The sequence below is a fragment of the Rhyacophila brunnea genome, unplaced genomic scaffold (genome assembly GCF_057557595.1).
Source record: "Rhyacophila brunnea isolate RB1 unplaced genomic scaffold, BYU_Rbru_1.0 scaffold_7, whole genome shotgun sequence".
Taxonomy (NCBI): Eukaryota; Metazoa; Arthropoda; class Insecta; order Trichoptera; family Rhyacophilidae; genus Rhyacophila; species Rhyacophila brunnea.
Window position 1 is genome coordinate 30,137,142 of NW_028233339.1, and position 22,126 is coordinate 30,159,267.

A 22,126-nucleotide genomic window follows, 5' to 3' on the forward strand; every position below is an offset into this window, starting at 1 on the left:
AAGGCCCGAAAGACGCCACCGCATAAATATACCGACGACACGTGAAACCGTTTTTCTACTCTTCGCGAAATACAAATCTAAAAACTTGATTTTTTTTCTTGTTTCAGCAACAATGTGTATTTTCTATTTTTTCTCTTCAAAAATTCAAAACCCTGCATAGATATTAAAAAAAAATATTCATATAATTTTATTTTTGATGCCTGCATTATGATTATAATATAAATTACTTCGTTGAATAAAAAAAATAGTTAATTAAAAATAATTAGCAAGTGCAAGTAAATTACAACAAAAAATCTTGGAGAGATCCGTTACGTGGGCTAGTAATAATTAAAGTAATACCTACTTTGATTTAAATACAAACTAATCGCCAATAGTAGCTCAATTTGGAAAGCGCTTTAGAGAGTATTAAGATCCAATAGTTAAAATTTGTCGCAATTGAGTATGGCGGCTTTAACATAGTGGTCTATGTCCATGGGCGTGAATCCCGAGAGATGCAGGTTCGGTTTCTTACTTTTTTCAAATAGATTTTGTCTATTGGCTATAATATATTTTCTCAGAAGTGTTTTCAAAATTACATATTATTTTGTTAATTATTTTTATACACAAGGTTTATGAATGGAACATTCTTTATCAAGTATTAATTACTTTGGAATAACGAAACACATTTGTTATTATTACAAATTATGTATGTCCAAAAGATTATGTTACATATTATGTTATATTTTTCTTTGATAAAAAATATTTTTAGATACTTAGATACGTCAAAATTAAAATTTAGAGAAATTCCGAAACCGACCACTTTATAACAGTACCTTGATTTAAAATTATATAAAATGGGCATACTTACAATATACTACTAATAAAATAATATCACACCTCCTATATATAAATGTATTTTGATGTAGCAAGTTATTATATCTACAGCGTAATTGGTAAAGCTCGCCTCCTTAATCGCGATGGACGTGAGTTCAATTCCGATTTGGTTAAATTTTAATTTTAGGATTTTTTCCAATATATATATTTCTGAGGTTATTCCAAATTATGTTACTTAATTATATGAATTCTTAGCTTTATTATCAATTATTTACCTACTTGAGAGTTAATAATAAAATATAAATTGTCATAAAAAAATATACTATTCTTGATAAAATAAAAAATATACGGTTTCCATGAATTCGTTGAAACCGTACCTAGTATTATTATTTTAAATATTTTGGTTCGCGTCCGCGCTATTAAAAACATTTATTATTTTCGTGATATCAAACTACGCCGGTATCGTATATTATGATTTATTTTATTTAAAAATATATACAGACTGTTAATGAAATGATACAGTTTTATAGTGCACTGATAAAAAAATATAATTCTTTATTTAACTTGGGTCTAAGATCTCGTATTGTTTTATGAAAGTTTGAAGTTTGAGCTTTTCTCATTCCGTTATACCATCCGTTTCAACTAACTCAAAAAAGCCATGGTTATATTAACGGTGCTCGCTCACGTGACAACTCAAAATTTTTACCCATTAGGGATAATGTAAATGGCTCGTTAGAGTTTATTTATAGCTTTTTCATACTTTTTCTCAGATTAAATGGGGCGTAGAAATCATGCGTTGCATGGAAAATATGTTCTTTTTTCTTCGCGCGATCTTTTTAGGAAAAAGAAAATTATCGAGAGTACAAATTATTTCTCTTCCAAATTTTTCTTTCCTTTTTTTTGCTTGAATAAAAACAAAGTTTTTCCTCTTTGTCGGAATGATAATTCATCATTCATATCGCCCTTACAAAACATGATTATTATCTTGAGAGAGAATTTTTAATAGTTTTAAGCCTTAAAATATGTGCATTATGATATTTTATATTTTTTACACATTAATAGGTTTTATTTGGCACTATTTTATTCAATTTAATACTTACTTATATAATATTACCACAAATTCAATTAATTGTTATTTTCCTAATTTGGAACAACCTCACAATGACACCTAGAAAAATATATACCAAATCGGAGTTAAACTCAAATTCATCGCAATCCGGCTTTACCGATTAAGCTTTCGATATAATTGATAATAATGAAAAAAAATCCCAACAAAAATTCATTTGACATATTATTGTGTGTAAAATTTAAAAAATATTAAGAAAAATTGACGCCGATTATCTAGAATTACTTGAGCAACAGCTGCGGTTAATTGGCGTTGATTGTTTCCTATAGGTTAATACTAATAGTAACAGGATATTTAATTTTCAAAAAATAATGTTTCATTTTTAAATCTAGCGTACCTATTTTTATTTCAATATAATTTTTTTTTAAAATAAATAAATACATACATATAAATAAATACATACCTATAAATATTTAGACTGAACTAACAATCATAAGACAATAAGTACAGAAGATAATTAAAAAATCTACTGCGTAATTTAAACCATTGGTGGATACTTTAGTTGAATTTTCCATAGATATGAGTACCTACCAATTAGTTTACACATAATATAAAGCTCTCTTGATCAAACATTGCCCGTATTGAAAACATTAATCCAGCAAAACCTAAAAAGCTTTTCATCAACTATTCAAACAAAGCACTATCCAAGGCCCGCAAAATTTTTCGAATATTGAACACTTTTAAAACGTTTGTCACAAATGAATGAATTCATGTTATTTAATATCAATAAAGAGACAATTTTCATGGGATTGTTTTTAAAAATTGAGTTACTATTTATATGTACACATACATATATCCAAAAAATTGAGAAATCAGTTAATTGATAGATATTAAAATGAATTCTTTATTCAAATGATGACGATTTTAAATATACATCCCTCGTAATCCATTACGTACATCCAGTGCGTAAGACGCTGGCCTTTCATACGGCCCCCCCGAGTTTGATTCTTGATAAAGTCATAATATATCTATGCGATTTTCTCAATTCCTGGGTGTTTGTGATTGTTTCTCTTCTAATACTAAATACACTACTATTCCACTATACTACTGCCATTCGGCCACATGGGATGTTGTAGTGTTAAAAAGAATTTATATGTCTATATAAAATATTTATTTAACATATTATGTTAATGTCCTTTTACACTATTTATTTAGCTTCGATAGATCACTCGCCGCTTCCACCAATGGTTTCTACTATATTATCTATTCTACCCTGGAGTTAGATAGTAGTGGAAACTGTAAATTTTTTCATATTCTTTCCAGTCATCGGAGCCGTAGTCTTCCAACATGTCATCATCCTTCAGACTTTGTCAACGTCAGAAACTTTAATAAGTACCGATTGGTCGCTTATCTTAATTATATGTTCTTTACAACACATAAGTCATCATATAAATTACAGTTTGTGATGAAACCGAATTAAGCCAATAACTTTTTAAATACGCAGCGCTCATCATCGTCAATGGAGCAGAAGGTTCAATTTTTACCCCTGAATGACGGTATTGGCATCACGAAAGTTTTGGACAATCATATTAGGTATCTTCTGAGGTTTTTTTATAAGTACGTCAAATAGGGTATGTTTAACATATTCGGTAGACCTTTCACCGATTTCAGCATCACCACTGAAATTGCCAAAGCCACGCTCTCGCCAGGACGTATCGCCGAGTCGCTCGACGAGAGTTTCTTTGATACTATTCGGTGAACGAGGAAGACCGGGCACGCCAACTACACTCTCGCGCTTGGCTTTGCTCAGGTAGTCTCAGCAAAAGTGTAGTTAAGGCTTATAATAATAATAATATGTTCTTTAGTAATCGAACCATATACACGTGGAAGGGTGTATACTGTATATTATTATGATTTTTTTTTATACTTTCGAGTAATTTACAAAAAACATTCCTTAATTGTGTTTAGATATAATATAGAATATAGGTCATTACACCATTTTGTTTTAAATACCCAACATTCGGAAAGTACTAACCATTTTTTTTTAAATAGTTCTAAAAAATTTAATGTACATTTCTGTTAAGTACTAGATTTTTGGGTATTCGTCGAGTGTTCTTCCTCCTTCTTTCCTAGATGTTTGATGATCGTTGTAGAGGCCATTTTCGAGAGATAATTATCTGATTATCTATGAGGATAACAAACAAGTATAAAGGCCTCAATCATTATATTATATATAGTAATAATATCATTTATACATATTTAGCGTGCGAATTTACCATATTAATTAAATTTAAAATGAATTCGTAGATTCCATAGCATTTTATATAATGTTTTATTATATTTTTTTATTTTGAAAAAGGGTAAAAGGGGTTATAAATATTATTAGCTAAAGAATAGTTTGACTCTTGTGTTATCCTTTTAAAAAATCTTTGGTTACAGTATTGTTTAATTCACTATAAAATAACCGCTGTAAAAAAATTAGCGAGCCATTTGAGAATGTTACGATAGATATTCTCCTGAAAAAGCCTTTCATACCCCCATGAAATTGCTGACCGATTGCAAATTTGAGGCAATAAACAAGAGGGAAAATGAAGGGTACCATAAAACTAGACACAAATACCCTTCATCCCCCGCGAAACCTTTTTTGTAATAATATTTTATAAAAGAATATTATTACAGAGGAGGAAATGATTTCATACTTATCAAAATTTAATGACCCTGAATGAAAAGCAGAACATGTTTATGTAACTATCATGAAATATTTTTTGCCTTTCAAAATTTTACCATGAATCTTTACCATTTTTATATAAAATAATTTGATGAGTTTCATGGTGCAGTTTATTTTAGATTGACTTTTAGATATTTTTAAATCATTTAACCAGTACATAAATAAAATATAATGGAAATCATCATCACAAAACTTCGAGATATTTTTTTAGTTTTAATAGACATCCAAAATCTAACCTTTTATGAGGGCAAAGTGTCAAAATGTTAAATTTTTTTAATATAAAAGAACATCGCATATCATTGAATAATACTATTGACTAATCCGTATCGACTAAATTTTATTGTGCCATTTTTATTAAATTCCACTTTAAATGATAGTGTAATTTGTCACAAAATTACCACCTATATTCTGAATGTGAAGACTCAACGTATAACAGTTAAAATATTTAAATAATTATCTATAATATAATAATAGTAAATTTATGATAATTTAACATTATATATCCATATAGTTAGAAGTTTAATCTCGATGACATCTTGAAGTATTCACTTATTGATAAGCTATGTCGTTTATTATATTATCTCGAAAATTCTTTTTTTTTAAGCGCCAACCATGACGTGCGTTCACCATTTTCTCCATAACATTCGTGTTTTATTGACTCTCGATATCTTGGGGCGTGCATTTCTTTGTGGGCAATGCATAAAAATGTGGATTTATGGTATTTGCAAATCGACGCCACCGAAGCAGGCAAAGTTTGACAAAAGTTATATTGCTTTGATAGCGCAAAGCTCTTACTGACATCATGGATTTTCATATTTATCTAAAATCATTTAAATATTATTTTCACGAAAATAGAGATTATGATATAATGGTATTACAGTCAAAAGTTGGTAGGTAAGTCTCATATCGTATTATGGAGTAATTGCAATTTGAGAGTTTGACATTCCCTCTAAAATCACAGGCACAGGGTTAATTATTTGTGCTTTATGTGCATGTTCTATGTATCCGATGACCTTGAATTTTTTCGCACACACTTCATATACCTAAATTATCGACTAACCAATTTTTAGTACTAACCCCACAATATTTCACAATAATTGTATAAACCAGTGATGCACAATTCACGCAAAATGTCAAGTACTACAACACTAAATGACCATTAAAACGATACAGTATTTTTTTTAACATGATTATATTTGCACGTAATAATAAGTAAGAGTGGAGAATAATTATTAGAGTTTCTGATAATATATAACTATTAAATTAAAAATAATATAATGTATGTCTAGTCCCACCCACATTTACACACTTACATAATTTTACAATTATTAATAATATTAAGGGGGGACATGCTCGTCGAAGGTCAAAATTGAGTTTTTATTGTATTTTCAAACCATGATCCTGGACACTCCTTAAACGTTGTAGATAATCTATTTATATAATTTTGAAGCCTTATTATCATTTATAGTTATTTTAAACATTTGATGACTGCATAAAGTATTTTTGTTACATAAAATAGTATTCTTTTAAACCTCTCGCTCTATTGTTTTAGAATATAGTGATATACAATAAATACAATTACAATAAAACAATAAAAACTCAATTTTGACCTTCGACGAGCATGTACCCCCTTAATAATACAATATCAATTATTATAAAATTGATTAGTTGCCCCTACTATCAAATGCACCACTGTTATAAACCATTTTTATAATATAAAACACTATGGTGCAATAATTAATAAAAATTTAGGAGTTTATTTATTATCTATGTTTACATAGACTTTATGTTGTAGCATATTATGTATTTTGCATGGTTTTGCCAACGCCTTGACTGCAACTCTGTCATATCGCCTCTTTTCATCTGGAAGATGTTCCACCAACCAGGCCTTCCCTCCAATTATGGTAAAGAATTTTACAATTATACCGAGATCTTCCGTTCTGCCCACCGCCAGGGCACATTTCCATTCATCGGCATTCTCAAATTCATCGAATTCATTCTTTTTTTGGTGAGGTATATGTTCACGTACGTACGTTAACATGGTCTTACTCCCTACTTCAGTTATCGTTTGTCAATATATGGCTACAACTGTATGTTGTAGTTTAACCACTGGAAAATTCCAATAGAAATGGCGTATTTCAAAAAAATACTACCTTACTCTTAGGTCAATAATTATTATAAAACAATCATTATTCGTAGGATGTTTTATCACATTTTAATGATCAAAAACATAGCTTATAATCAATATATTTAAACGTATTTTTAAATGTGTTAATCGTGCCCATTTTTTGAATAATAAAATGCCTAATTCTTGTCAAATTTGGGATCACAGAGATTATAAATACAATTTTTTATCGTAAATATTTCACTATATTATAATGTTTACATTAATTTTACTAATGGTTTTATAAATGCGTTTAAAAATTAATAAATCTAAAAAATCATAGCACCATTGCACATGAATGTACTGAATTATGACTATATTCTAAAACATTAGATCGAGGGCTTTAAAAGAATATTATTTTATGTAATAAAAATACTTTATGCAGTCATCAAATATTTAAAATAAATATAAAGAATAATAAGGCTTCAAAATTATATAAATAGATTATCTAAAACCTCTAAAGAATGTTCAGGCTTATGCTCTGAAAATACCATCAAATCTCCATTTTGACCTACGTGGCGCACGTGGGCCGTTAATATTTTTAAACATGCGATTGTAGGATACAATTTACTATTATTATGTCAATACTTGACAAATAATTATTCTTAACCCGACAACTAATCAAAATTCAAGTGGATGTATTAATAAATACAAAAAGCCGCTAAACATACAATCAATACTATTAATTTTACCTCGAACAGCATTTAAAAACGCTATTTTAGAATATGTGGGGTCCATGTTTTGGTGTATAAATTGTTTTACGTGTGGTGTACCGCGGAATATACCTTTAGTGTGCCGTGGGTGATAAAAGGTTGCGGAGCACTGCCATAAATGATACTCACATGACGTATGTTTGGGAATTACTACTTTATGCCAATTCCGCTGGTCATCTTTGAGCCTTCTTTAATTATCTATCCGTATAAAATTTTTAAAAATAGTGCACTTTACAGAACATTGACTCTTCCTATAAATTTATGACATACTTGCAATTGTTATTCTTTGAGTCGGCCTCCGTGATTTACAGTCGTCGAATGGCATCGACTGTGATCGTAATGTGAGGTGTATACGCTGAAAAAACGGCGCAATAAAGAGAAGTTATAAAATCCCTTACGATTGTTTTTACGAGTTTCCATCGTCGTAAACGACTGAGCCGTGTCTACCTTGTTTCTACAGCGAGAAAATTTCCCACGACACCATTACGATTTGCATTCAGCCCACTGGAAGGATAAAACGAGTGCTCAGCTACGGACAGTGGCTTTCTGGAAACAGATTCGTAGAATTGGTTAAAGAAACTGCAATTACATAGGTACATCATATTTGCCAACTTATTTAAAAAACAGAGTCACTCAAATAATAGCCATCGTTAAATTAACTAAAAACATATATTTGTCAAATGATAATATTAATGAATGTTCATCATACGTCACGATTTCTTATTATTTATTTTGATCACTGTGTTAGAACTTTATCCAAATGTATTTATGGCGTCCTTGCACATTTACATAAAAAAATATTTTTTGACAAAACTGATTGGTTTTTCTTGGTGGAATTTTAATCCTAACGTAGTTATTTAAATTAATGAATCTGCCATAAATCATAAACGAATCAATAGTATAAAGGATAAGAGCACTTACCCAGAAGGTAATAAGTGTTATAACCTCACTTAGTTTTACTTTTTTTGTGGGTTTTTCGAATATCTATGTGTGTGTTTGAGTTTTTTTATAGTATATTTTAAGTATATATTTTCAATGAAGTATAATTATCATAAAACTCACATTATTACACAAATGTTTTTGATATAGTCAATACTTACTTATTTAATAGATGAGATCCATCATAACAACAATATAATACTATAATCAAACTTCTTGGTTATAATTACTGATACATTACAGATAGCAAAACCTGATATCTTTTACATTTTTAAGAAATTTAAATATCACTATATCTATTCAAAGACCTCTGTGTGGGCATTTTGTTATATCTCCAAAATGTTTATTTTTTAACATAGGCAGAAATTGATAAGTAGATTATTTTATGTTACCATTTTTTCTTATTAAGTGTTAAGTAAAATGTATAACGTGACAAAATAGATTATCTTGATATATAGGGTTTTACTTTTATATTTTGTTATCTGCATATTTTTGTAATGTGCATTCATCAAGTATTAAATACACACTGTTTTAGATATTGAACTTTTATTATTTATTTACCTCGCATGTCATTTTATCCTATCTTACCATATAATTACAACACAGTTAAACATACGATAACAAAACATGCTTGGAAAATCTTTATTTCTATCAAACGTGAACTTATATTTTAGATCTAAATTTCGTTTGAAATACAATATAATTAATATGTTATAAGTACCAGAAAGATTTAAACAATCTTTAAATTTAAAACAACTTTCTTGTATAATTAAAAAAATATATTATACCAGATTTTGGCATCTAAAAATTACCCTCCTCTGCGTAATGACAATGGCATGCAAAATGACTTTATTGTGAGTAGAATTTACCTTTTCTTTTTATTTCACCTGTACCAAAATGCAGTGTCACTCACAGCTTCAGTGAGAAGAGGCTACAATTTCTCCCTTTTATTACTGGATAACCTTCCGACCATAACTGTGGCTATGATTAGATTTTTTTCAAACTGCCGCTCACATTACCCTGCAGCGCCATTGCTAGCTCGTTTTATTCCATTGAAGTGTGAAATTTATTCATTTTTCTGTGCAATGAGCAAATTTCTAGAATGGCAGATAGTGTACTTTTATATTGTGCATAATAATATTATTATTTCTCCGTTGTTTTAAGGATGAAATTTTATTATTGACTGCATTTTTTGTAGTTGAGACTTCAAATACGGCCAGTCCTAACCTATTATGTAGATATGCAATGATATTACATAAAACTCAATTATGTTTAATGTTAGTTATTAGAGATTAATGTTTAAATTAGTTGTAATAATAATATTATAGGTAATACAAAATACAGGCCTACAAACTTATCTGGAGAATGGCCAAAAATGGAACTATGAACTACCATATGACGCCATATTAAAAAACGTTATCCGAATGTCAAATTTTGTCTGTTACGAGTCGTGATTGGGTAGTTTTTGATAGTGGCTCCCCCATCTCATTCTACAGATAAGTTTGTAGGTCTGTATATTTCGTTTGTTTGTTCCTTCGAATTTCGAATTTCAAACTTCGAATCGAAACAGATATAAATGATATTTGCATTCTCTTGTTTAACTTTTACAGCTGTTATAATTATTTTTATTTTGACATTTATTATTGTATGTCTAAATCCAGTAATTTTTAACTTTAAAAATGTAATTATCATTATTATGTTATGTGAGATAAATGAAAGTGAAATCAATGAAGTAACTCCGTGTAAAACCAGGTATTTCAACTAGCTTATAATAAGTTTTGAAAATTAACAAAAACGAATCTTCAAGCAGCATTAATATGTTTAATCAATTTTAATAAACCATTAATGCAAAATAATTGGATTATCATTTTTAAAAAGTATATCTGCATTTTTTTTTTTTTTAATAATTGAATACTGTATTTCGAAAACGTTACATTTTACATTAAATGTCACATTTTAAAAAAGAGTGACATAAGTAAGTTGCAAAAATATTCATATTACTTAAATACATAAAATGTAAGGCAACTTTTTTGTAGTTTTTTGAAAACAGCAGTTAAAACTTGCTATAAAATAGTATATTTCACATAAACACTATTTATTTCTATACAGGTAAGAGATTGTTTTCACTATTTTGACTAAAACACAATTGTGACTTATAACGTTTTTGAAATACAGCATTCAATTACTCGAATGTTAACAATCTAAAACCTACTGCAGATCATTATTATTTGAGCATCTTTATGGAAACAAAAGCTATCCGTAACGAACTAAATACAACGATGTTACCAAGTCAATTTATTGAAAACTTCAGGTGATCTTCCCTCTTCAATTACAAACAACTTTTGTCTTACCGAGCAAGTTAATAAAATATTAAATGAAGCCAACTTAAAATTTTAACTACTATTTACACTAGCGAGTGAGATCAAAGATTATTTATCTTTTCAAGGATGTCGCGCAGCGTTTAACTTTTGGGCAAAACTTGTTCAATATAAAGTTTTTATAATTAGGCTGTTGGTCTTATTAAAAAAACCTTCTTATAAAGTTTCACCGTGACTAAATTTAAAATTTTCTTTCGAAAAGATTTTTTATCTTAGTATTTTAAAATAAAACTTTGATTATTATAAAATGTATGAAAATAATAACTTTCAGCTATGGACGTAATCGCTTCTGTCAAAAAAATACGGTAGACATGTATCATTTTTAATATATAAGTATACTTAAGTAACCATAATATTTAAAGTTTATTTCAATACAACATTTATTAATTACTAGCTTTTATACTCAGCTTTAAACTGGTTTATTATTTCTTAACTGCACCCTTATTATAGTATAATTATTAGATATTTTTAAATGTGATTTACTAAAATTTCCAAATATCGTCAATATAGCCACATTATCAGTTTAAACTAGTACGTATTGCGTTGATCGAGAAATCGATCAAGAAATTTTCAGTAAAAAAACTGCTTTATAAGGCCTGCCATTTCATGAGTAAATATAATGACAGGTATATATTATTGGCATATTAAAAGAATAATCATTGGCACTACAGTTTATTCACGTACTTATCTAATATAAAACTGCTACATTGAATACGTATATAATAACTATCTATGTATAATTTTATCTATCAATAAAAACTTTTCTATGTGGCTTATGAATCATATGATGTTAAACAGACAATATTATATAAATATTCTGAAATACGAAACAAGGTAAAAAACATTTTTAAATCAGTCTTACCAGTAATCAAGGCAATCGGATGTGATCGGACCGATCTGGTCACCGTAAAAGCTATTTTTTTGCATTTAAAAAATCATGCAGAAAGTGAAAAATCATCCCACAGTCGTCAAAACGACGTTGTTTTATTCCTTTATTTTCATTTCATTTTATTCTTCTCATATATGCCGTTTTAAAAAGTTCATTAAGCACATTTAAGTGTGTGGTAATTTATGTCTTGAGTAGTTTATCTTGACACATTCTACTACCAAAAAAATACTACAGGTACTTCAGATCATTTTATGTACCCCGAGATATATTATTTGCAATATTATTGTCAATTTCATTAGATGTATCTACCTCTAAGATACGATAGACGTTATTTAGGATAGTTATTTTCCTACTGATGTTTTAAACTTTAAAGTTTTTTTGTAACGATCAAAACGTATTCGAACAATCTTATTTCGTTGAACAATGCCGAAATATCTATTTTAATAAGATGTACTAGCAATATTTTTCAATAATATTTATTTCGTTTTTTTTTGTAATTATAATAAACATCGATTTTTCATATAAAATATAAACTTGTTTCAGTTGGAATCTTTTTTATTTAAATCAAATCAAATTTCAATACTGTGGCCATATCGATGTGTAATTTACAAAAGTACCTATATAACATTATAATTTATTGAACATATTTAACGGTATTTTTACTGTGATTTCATTTAAAAACGGTGTATTATATTATTTAAAATTATTTTCTTTTTATTTAACAATAAAATAAATAATATATACAATAAAAGTATCACTTTTTAGTGCTTATGCTACCTATATGTTCAAGTATAACCCGGTTTGTTTATAGACGTGCGGTCAAATTTAACACCCCTTAAAAGTTCACGCAAAACTAGAAACACTATTAATTACAGTCGGGTTAATAATATATCACTCGTAACCATAAAAGTTACGCGATCATAAAAGTAACACTGTTACATTATTTGCAGTTTATTATTATAATCATATATTTTTAAATTAGAATAATGAGAATACATAATACCTAGGTAATTATATTATTATCTTCTTATATTAATATGCCATATACGTAGTCGGATATTTATTGTAAATACCATTAATAATATAGAAAAATTCACTTGTTCACTTGGACGTATGCATATTTACTTGTATATTTTCAATTACACCAGTCGTTGAATTTCGTCTTTATACGTATCAACGAGCGGATCAATAACTACATTTATCTCGAACAAAAAATAATGTCAATTTTATTGACGGTGGTGCATAACATGTATGACGAGATTGTTCGCAAAACTAAACTGGCATGGATTGCATTTGGATGCCTGAGTAGCGTCTCAAGCATAAGTAAGGTGGTCAATCAATGTGTGCTACCAACGCTCACGTATTCGTGTGAAACCTGGACTCTTAACGTTAGAGAAATGCAACATTGGATGGAAAGGTGCATGTTGGGCATAACGTGAAAAGATCACAAAATTATCTAATGAATAAGGAAGCAGACAAAAGTACGCGATATGATTATGGTCGTTAAGCAGATGGAACGGCAATGAACTGGATGATGACGTATACAATTAAATTCAATTTCACAATACATAGATGACAGAAGATGTTTGTAAATAAAAACCATGCCCAATCCAAAATGAAACATATTGTGGAGTTTATCAACATTATATGAATAGACTTCTTCTTGACTTCTTTTATAAGAAATAGTTGTCGCCAAAGATATTGGGTCTTTGTTATATTATATTTAAAAATCTATTTATAATATGAATTATTTGCCAGACAGTGGGTCTATTCTATACTTATCGACCGCTAAAGTGATGAAATGATAAATATTATCACACTTATGGTAGATTTGTATCAAAGTATTAGCACTTGTGACAATTACAATAAATTGTTTGTAATTGTTGCAATGAATGCTATATTTTAACAGCAGTAAGAGAGGTGTTGTTAAAATATAGCATAGCATAAACATATTATTGTAATTGTTACAATAAGTGCTTATACTTTGATACAAACCTACCCTAAGTTTGATAATATTTATCACTTTATCACTTTAGCGTCGATAAATATAGAATAGACCCACTGGAAAAGAACCCGCATAATTATACGGTTTCAGAAACAGATGCTCTACCAATTACGCTACCATGGGGCAATGTTGAGAAATAAATATGGCCTTAGACAATATACCTACCTAATATTATAATTCATTTTTAATTTTTAGACTTAAATATTTTGACGGAAAGAATATTTTTAATCGCTTTGTGTTTACGTAGATATTAATTAATAAGCACTGCTTTAAAGACAGAATATCAATCAAAATAATTTCAATACATTAACGTGACTCTACAATATGTATCATTATTGCAATGATGGTAGAGGTCATTTTTCTACTTCATATGCATTATATTTTTACGTGCCTAATTTATCAATACGTTAGCGGAATAAAACAACAATTGTGTTAAGATTATTCTCATTGCTATATTATAAGTAACGTTAATTTGTATCTAGATGTATATGACTAAGGTCAGTTTACTAGATCCCTTTTATTCTTCAAACTAAGTGTACATTAGTTAATCGATATTTGTAAATACTACGTTATAATAATCGATGCTTGTTTACATAACCATCTAAAAATGCAAGAATGCCTAATGCGTTCAGATTTTTCTCAAGGCGAAAATGGTGTTTAAGTGTTGTTTTTTCGTATAAAAATTGTAATTTAAATTTATAAAGAAAGTGTAAGTTGTTTTGGTCAATAAACTGGAGTCCCCTTGGTATTAAACATAACCGTTTACTTGGCTCACTGGAGATATCTCTATCCGAGTTTTATTTTACTTTTTTCCTTGTAGAAACAGAATCCGACACTAACCTAATTCTTCCCGCAGGGGCAATGAGAGCTAAAAACACAAGTACTTAATTATTTTTTTCACAACAACTTTCAACATTTTTGCGTGAAATTCTATAAAAATATATAATATTAAAGTTTTGAAAAAATTCTGCGATTGCTTAAGTAATTCAAAATCTTTATGTTGGTGTAATTTACCCATTATTTAAATTAATTTACGATAAATGAATCTTTAATATATTTTAATTTATTATTATGCATTACTTTAATGATATGTTTTGATCAATCCAACACATCTTGCAGTATGTCTAGAAACTATAGTTCATGAGATTAAATTCTGTATTATAAAATTTCGTACTATTTTTTTTAAGTTTTAGAATCGTAGAAATTTGTTCCTTTAACATTTTAACACGATGTATTTTTTTTATAACAAATAAAGTCATACCAGTGTCGAAATACGACACCAGATGGTTCCTTTTGTTCAAAATGATGTGAGAAATAGAATAAAACTGAATACGTTTGGTTGATAATTTACTTTAAGGGAAATTCGAAGGAATCACATCTGCAAACATTCCGAGACGAAAGCGGCAGTTGCCGGAAAATGAAATTTTCCAATAAAATAAATACATACCTTTACAATTACGATTGAACTGATTTCTTTCCAAGATAAAATATAAAAAGCAGCATTTTGGTTTTTTACTTTGAGAAACATCAGCTGTTTCTCGTTATTTGATTGTAACTTTGTAATTTAAATCATTTTTCATTAAAACACTTGCCTTAAATTTTGCTATATGTGACATCGAAGTAACGGTCCAAGGTTTGAAATGATAACAAAGAAAGTAAACAGAGGGACTTAGCAATGATATCCGATACCAAATAAGCAATGTACACACTGTCGGCGACAGCAACCACAATATACCATAAATAAAAACCCCACCTCCATCCGTGTACTTCATTCTGTGGAAATATTAAAGATGATGAAAACCTTTTTTAATTAATTTATTTTTTTTGACTACGGGTTGTGTAGTGTGGATATAATACCCAATGTAAAAATTGTTGTATATCGTATTCTAGTAATGATCCTACCGAAATCGTTTATAATTATGTTTGCTTACTTTAAAAATATGGGATCGGAAAAAGCATTGGCATGTAACTGAAATAGGCAAAACGTCAAAAACATACAAACCTCGTAAATTTTTAACAATGTTCGATTTTTCAGTTTGTTTTTTTTTTTTATTGAACATGTCTTTTACTACATTAATATATCTCTTGTCATCATCTGACTATTTTCACAATAATACACTATTTTTTATCGAATATTTCTTTATTATTATTTTATATTTATTCTGTCAATCATGCCAAGACCGAAATATTTACGTATTGCATATAAACTGAAATATAAAATATTTAAGGAACTCTTAAACATAAATTATTATTGATATCACACAGCTGAAAAGATTAAAGTAAAGAATCAAGTTTACAATTTAAAGCTAATCTTTGGTTGCACCAATCCAACGTGTATATTATAATATACAAAGCTTCTTTATTATGATACGATGTGTTTATAATATGGGATCGTTAGATTTTTTTCGCTCACCAGTATGCACTTTGTTATTGTGAATTAGTGTACTATTTGCTAGCTAATTTCATATTTTTTTTATTTATTATGATTTTAGCTTTATTTTAAATCCTTTGTCATACTATTACACATACTTTTTTTCTTCACCTGCTTGTTATAATGTATTTCAATAATCAATAATTAAAATAATTATTTTCCTGCTTTACAAAAATAAAACAAATTACTTATTAAGATAGATTTTATTTCAAAAAATCACTCATAAATTTCGATGAGGTTGACACGCTTCTTGCCCCAAGTTTTTTTTAAATTAAAATATAGTTGAACGCAAACCAATGTTCGATAAGACTTGACAATAAATTTACTTATGACCAGTTTCGTACTTGAAAGTTAGAATGGGATAAGTGGAACTCCACATCGAAACCTTTCATACTTTTACTTGAAGAGAGAAAGTACGATCCCTTCGCCCACTTGCCATATGATATAATATTATGAACAGTGATTCGTAACGAGAATTATTTTTTACCTTCATACACTCATAAAAATAAATATTACATTTTGAAACTTCAATAGCATACAAATAAATTATGAGTGCGATAATAATTATGTATCAAAGGGTCTTCTTCTTTTTCTTGGCTGCTTCAACCAGACTTTGCTGATCCTCTAGGTACTCTCCTTCTTCAATCAATTATATCGATTGCTCGCAAAAAACTCTGTAAAATACTAAGTTGCCAGTATTGCCATTATGTATATTATACAACCAAGCCATTGAAGTTTATTAAATCTGATAACGCCTAGTTCATCAAATTGGTTATAAAGTTCATGACTGTAGCTACGTTAGCATAGACTATCCTCGCAGATGGGCTTAAAGATATTATTCAAGATTATATTATCAAATATCCGTAATTTCTGAAAATATATCATTGGAAATATTATATCCAACACTAGTTAAATTAATTAAGTAAATTATGTATACATATATGTTTAGATATGAATGTGTGGCGATCAACGAGTCCTGTGAGAATAAGCATTGTCAGCAAAATCCGTGACATACGAATCGATCGCAGAAATATTACTTAATTATTTGACATGTATATGTCTTACCGCTGGCCGTGATATTAAAATTATGTGCACAAAATCCAGCGTTACGCAGAATATTACCATCCGAGTGGTCAAATGCTCTCTTCAGATCACCGAAGTTAAGCAACATCAGGCGCGGATAGTACTTGGATGGGTGACCGCTATTTTTTCACACGAAAAAATAACGCACTCGAGTGGTTCGAGCCACCGATTTTTCGGTTATCAGCCGAATGCACTACTTTTGCGCCACGGGATGGGACTGCAATAGTGATGATTTTACTGTATAATATAATAACCGCGAATTTGACAACTGGGAATAAGTTGTGAATTTAATAAAGTATTTTTAACGCAATGATAATTATTACATTATTCTTTCTTCTGTAGAATTTCAAATGATGCGTAATTTTAGAGTGTAAAATTTGGTGGTTTCATGAATGTGTTGTAATTAAACGCTTCAAAGCTGGAAGAAGAAATAATTTAATTGAGACCTATGGTTTCTTTCAGTACTTATTAGACTTTTAATAGTCTAGAAAGGTGAAGAAAAAAATTAAAAATAACTAGCAGAACGTAGTTTCAATCCACGGATCTCTGAGGTATGGGCCCCGCACGCTTCCGCTACGCCACACTCTGCTGCATGCTACGAGTGACAAAATTAACGTCTATAAATTTAGACGACTATCTCCAGGCGACTGATGCAATTTTTATTGTAGTTTATTTTAGATACAACAATCTATTATTTTTTTTCAAACGATGTACATAACATGATAGATTTATAATATAATTCATTAAATTAGATGAAATTGTACGTATATTGTATTAAAAAAGTTTCTTTGATGATTTGCTTTGAATAAGTAATATAAATAGTTTTAATCTTTTCGGCTTTAGGAGAAACAATCGCTCTCAGACATATACATGTTACAATGTACTTCCGTGTAGCAGAGATACTCAGCATCAGGCTATTGATGCATTTAATTTTTATAATAAGTAACTACCTACTCAAGCAGGTAATTATTGATTCCTTCGACGAAATTGAGAATTAAATTTCAATTTCAAAAAAATATGTACTTATATTTAATCGTTTTGTATACATTTGTTCACCGGCCGTCAACGTATTAGTTAGTGCTTACTCGGTGAAAAACGTTGACCGTAAAAATAAGACTATTTAGTATGTACATTTACCTTTTAATATACAAATTTACACGTATCCAATTAACAATTGCAAATAAGAACTTTTACCTCAGTAATATCTATTACTATTTATTATTGTTAAATACGTTTTTCATAAAATGCATGGGATACCGAATGTCAGCATTATTCAATAGTAAGGAGTTCAATAAATAGTCTATAATGATTAAATGAATAACTCACTCCGCGTTTATTTTGTTAACTGTCAATTCATGGTGGAACTGCATTGTATTGTTGTTTTTAAAAAATAAATAAAAACAACAATAACTCACTCCGCTTTTATCTTAATCATGTAACAGTCACTTAGTATCGCCAAACCTCGACATAGTTTTAATATCTTATTATTATAGTATTTTATCAACTTTACTTGTCAATATGGATCGACCTCTAGCGACTAGGAGTCTTCATACTTCGCTCATCATCATTATCAATCCTCATCTCCACACATCAACTCACTTTCACCCCAAAATAAATATACAAGGCTGATGTAATCAGGTGGCATACAAATTTGAAATCGTGTTAGATCAACCACGTACTATCTAAGAAGATATTATCAGGATAACGGACTATTTACGCATCCCATTCCATGTGGGTAAAAGAAGCTCTGGACAGCCGAGACTAAAATTCTTAGACTGCTTTTTATAAGATATTATAAAGAAGCACAACTAAAACAGGAGACCTTCTGAAGGAGGCCATATCCCGCTAAGGATTATAATATTATATCTAATATTGCCGGTGATCATTATTATTAATTTATAACAATCATATAATGATATCGAAATAAGTTGACAGTAACTGATATTACCTAAGTATTGGTTGTATCTTTGATAATATTTTTTCCAATCACATAAAATCTGAAAATATCCATGTTATCATATTAAAGTGGTACTTTTAGAACTACTACAAAGTTAAGTCACTTCAAGTATGCTATATGCACTGACTGACTGAGTCGCATGACGTTAATTTCCGCTATCAAAAAATAAAGTAGTAAATAAAACATTGTATTAATTCTCAGAAGTACTTATATAACTTTATCTGAGGACACCATGAAACTTTTTATTAGTTATTTACCATTCTTTCAACATTAGATCATTGAGTTAAAAAAAATATACATTAAAAACAACAAAATTATTGTATATTTCAGACTATTCTGATATTTGAATATTATACCCACCCTCCCTGGATATAAGCAATCTGCCAAAATATCACTGCCTTAGTTCATATTCTGATGTTCTATATGTTCTGTTTTTTATATTAAAGCTTAATGTTTAGATTATACATAGGTTATCTTTCTTTATCCACGTATTTTTAACATACCTTTATAATATAGTTTACTTTGTGTATGTAACAGTTGCCATAAAGATATTTTATTTAATATAATAAAATACTACAGGTATATAGCTAACAATTAACATAATTCAATAAAAACCATAAATAGTTTTTACATCTTAAATGGGCATTATCAAATTAAATGAACTCAACTCAGATAAAAAATATTAACATTAAAAATGCTTGAAATATAAATGCGATAGACAGAAATTTTCCCAACTTTTCATTTTGCGTTTTGAAGATTCATATTCAAACTGTTTTCTATGGCTGCTTCATAAAGTTGGGTCATCCTTAAGGGTCATATTGTAGGCTCCTCCCCTACTTCTCGACTCTCCTAAAACTTTCCCCACCCTTAAATAATAAATCAACTGAATTAATCGAAGCTTTTAACAACTGCCATTTGTATAATTTTGTTTCGTTAATACGTTTAATGTGCCAAGTGCAGACATTAAAATAATAATACCTTCCCAACACCTATATATACGAGTATATAATATGTATTATCTGAATTCGAGTCTTATTAATTACATTACCCAAAGTATTTATTAAAAATACTTTACTGCTAAGTGGCTTGTTAGAATTAATGAAGGATTTTAATTGTTCAGCTAATGACAAATTCCAAAATAAAAATGTAATCAAAATTACTAATCTATTATAAAATGTCTTTTCAGTGTAATTTTATGGAAAAATATAATGCAAAATCAGATATATTCACACCCAGTTTTGATGTATTATAGAAAATCTATTATCATATATGTGTTTAGTATTGGTCTGTTGAGTGGACATTGTAAAATTTCTTTACCCCTCGTCTGAAATCTTTGATACTCGAAGCTTTACTGTTCAGTAGATATTTTTTTGTAAACCAATATAGAGTATATTTAGAATTATCTTACGGTAAAATTAAACTGGGTGACGATATATTGAAAAAATTGTTATGAAAAACCTTACATACCTATTTTTTTCAATAAGTGGTACCTAGGAGTACATTAAAATTCACATAATTATATTGCGTAAATGATAAAATTGTACAAAATTTATTACGTTAATCAATTTTATTATGAAGAATTGTTAACCATTTAGGTTAGTGAAAATAAATTATAATGAGTAACCAGTTGCTATTATTATAGATCGCAAAGCACTCAGAGCATATCTTAATAGTTTAAATTGAGGGATGATGACTGTTGTCATACAATATGTAATCGATGACTGCCCAATACGAAAAAAAAACGTTATGGACTCTCGGAACTCTGTGTAGACGACAAAATCACGAAATTAAACTTTAAACACCCCACGAAATACTAAACAATAAATAACTAATTCTTGCCATTAAGGAAATTAAATAAATAAATGGAGCAAAATAATAACTGCACACTTCATCTAAAACTGTAATCAAGCAAATTTTTAATATTATAATCACAAATGCGAATATGTCTACTAATACTCTTTGATCTATTTTGAACGAAAAATCAAGGTTTTGGTTTTTAATAAATTTACTTAAAAAAAAAAACAGTTGTAGTAGATCAATTAATAAATTACAAATCCTTTTTTCAAAGTATTTTGAAAACAATTTCTTCTAACCAATCTTTAAGAAAATTAATTCACTTAGTCAATATATACACTTAAAACCAATGATACAATAATATTATAGATGCAAAAATTAAGTAGATACGTAGTCATAAATTTTAAATTGTGTTTTTAAAACTATATCAATAGTTAATATTTATAACTTCACTGTAGAACTAACATCTTTTTGTATAACTAATGATATTATCTTCGGCTATTATTTAATATTAGTAGATGAAGATTCAGCGGTTTCTCGATCTACCTTTTGAATATTTTCCACCTCTTGGGTACCATTTAATGATTAGATTTTCCAAGCGATTATCTTTTCTTTGCGCTATGCATTTCATCCACTCCCATTTCAAATTTATTGCACACTATTATATACTACCTATATATTTTGTGTTTGTTACCTGACAAAATTACTATTTTTTAATGCTTATCCGGTATACCAAGTATTAACAAAAATAGTCAAATTCCTAATTAATTTATTATTAACTATCTACTCAGTATAGCTACAGTGATGGTTATACAACAAAGATTGCCTTTATAAACATGATGCTAGCAGCCGGCATATAATAAATGTGGGTATGTATAGTAATACATTATGACTGAATGAACAATCTCACATACTCGACGTTACTCTGGCAAATGTGCCCATTTTTTTCGCAAAACCATTTAAGATTATGTTCAACCGGAGCGTAAAATGCCCGCATGGTCTGGACCGCCTAATTCAGTTCGTTTGTTTTCTTTAACGAATTTACTCGCAAGTAACAAATGCTAAGCATTGCCATTATCTTCTCTTATAAGGGATGCTAATGTGTGTATCATTTATAATTCTTGTAGGCTAGAAAAATAATGTACATTTCAAGACAATTACGATAG

At 28.8% G+C, this 22,126-nt stretch overlaps 1 protein-coding gene across 1 annotated transcript in view; it reads left to right on the top strand.

Annotated features, from left to right (window-relative positions):
• Nucleotides 1-22,126, top strand: part of mmd (disintegrin and metalloproteinase domain-containing protein mind-meld) — a 572,581-nt gene that overhangs the window by 483,171 nt on the left and 67,284 nt on the right. The gene's annotated exons all lie outside the window — the stretch shown is intronic.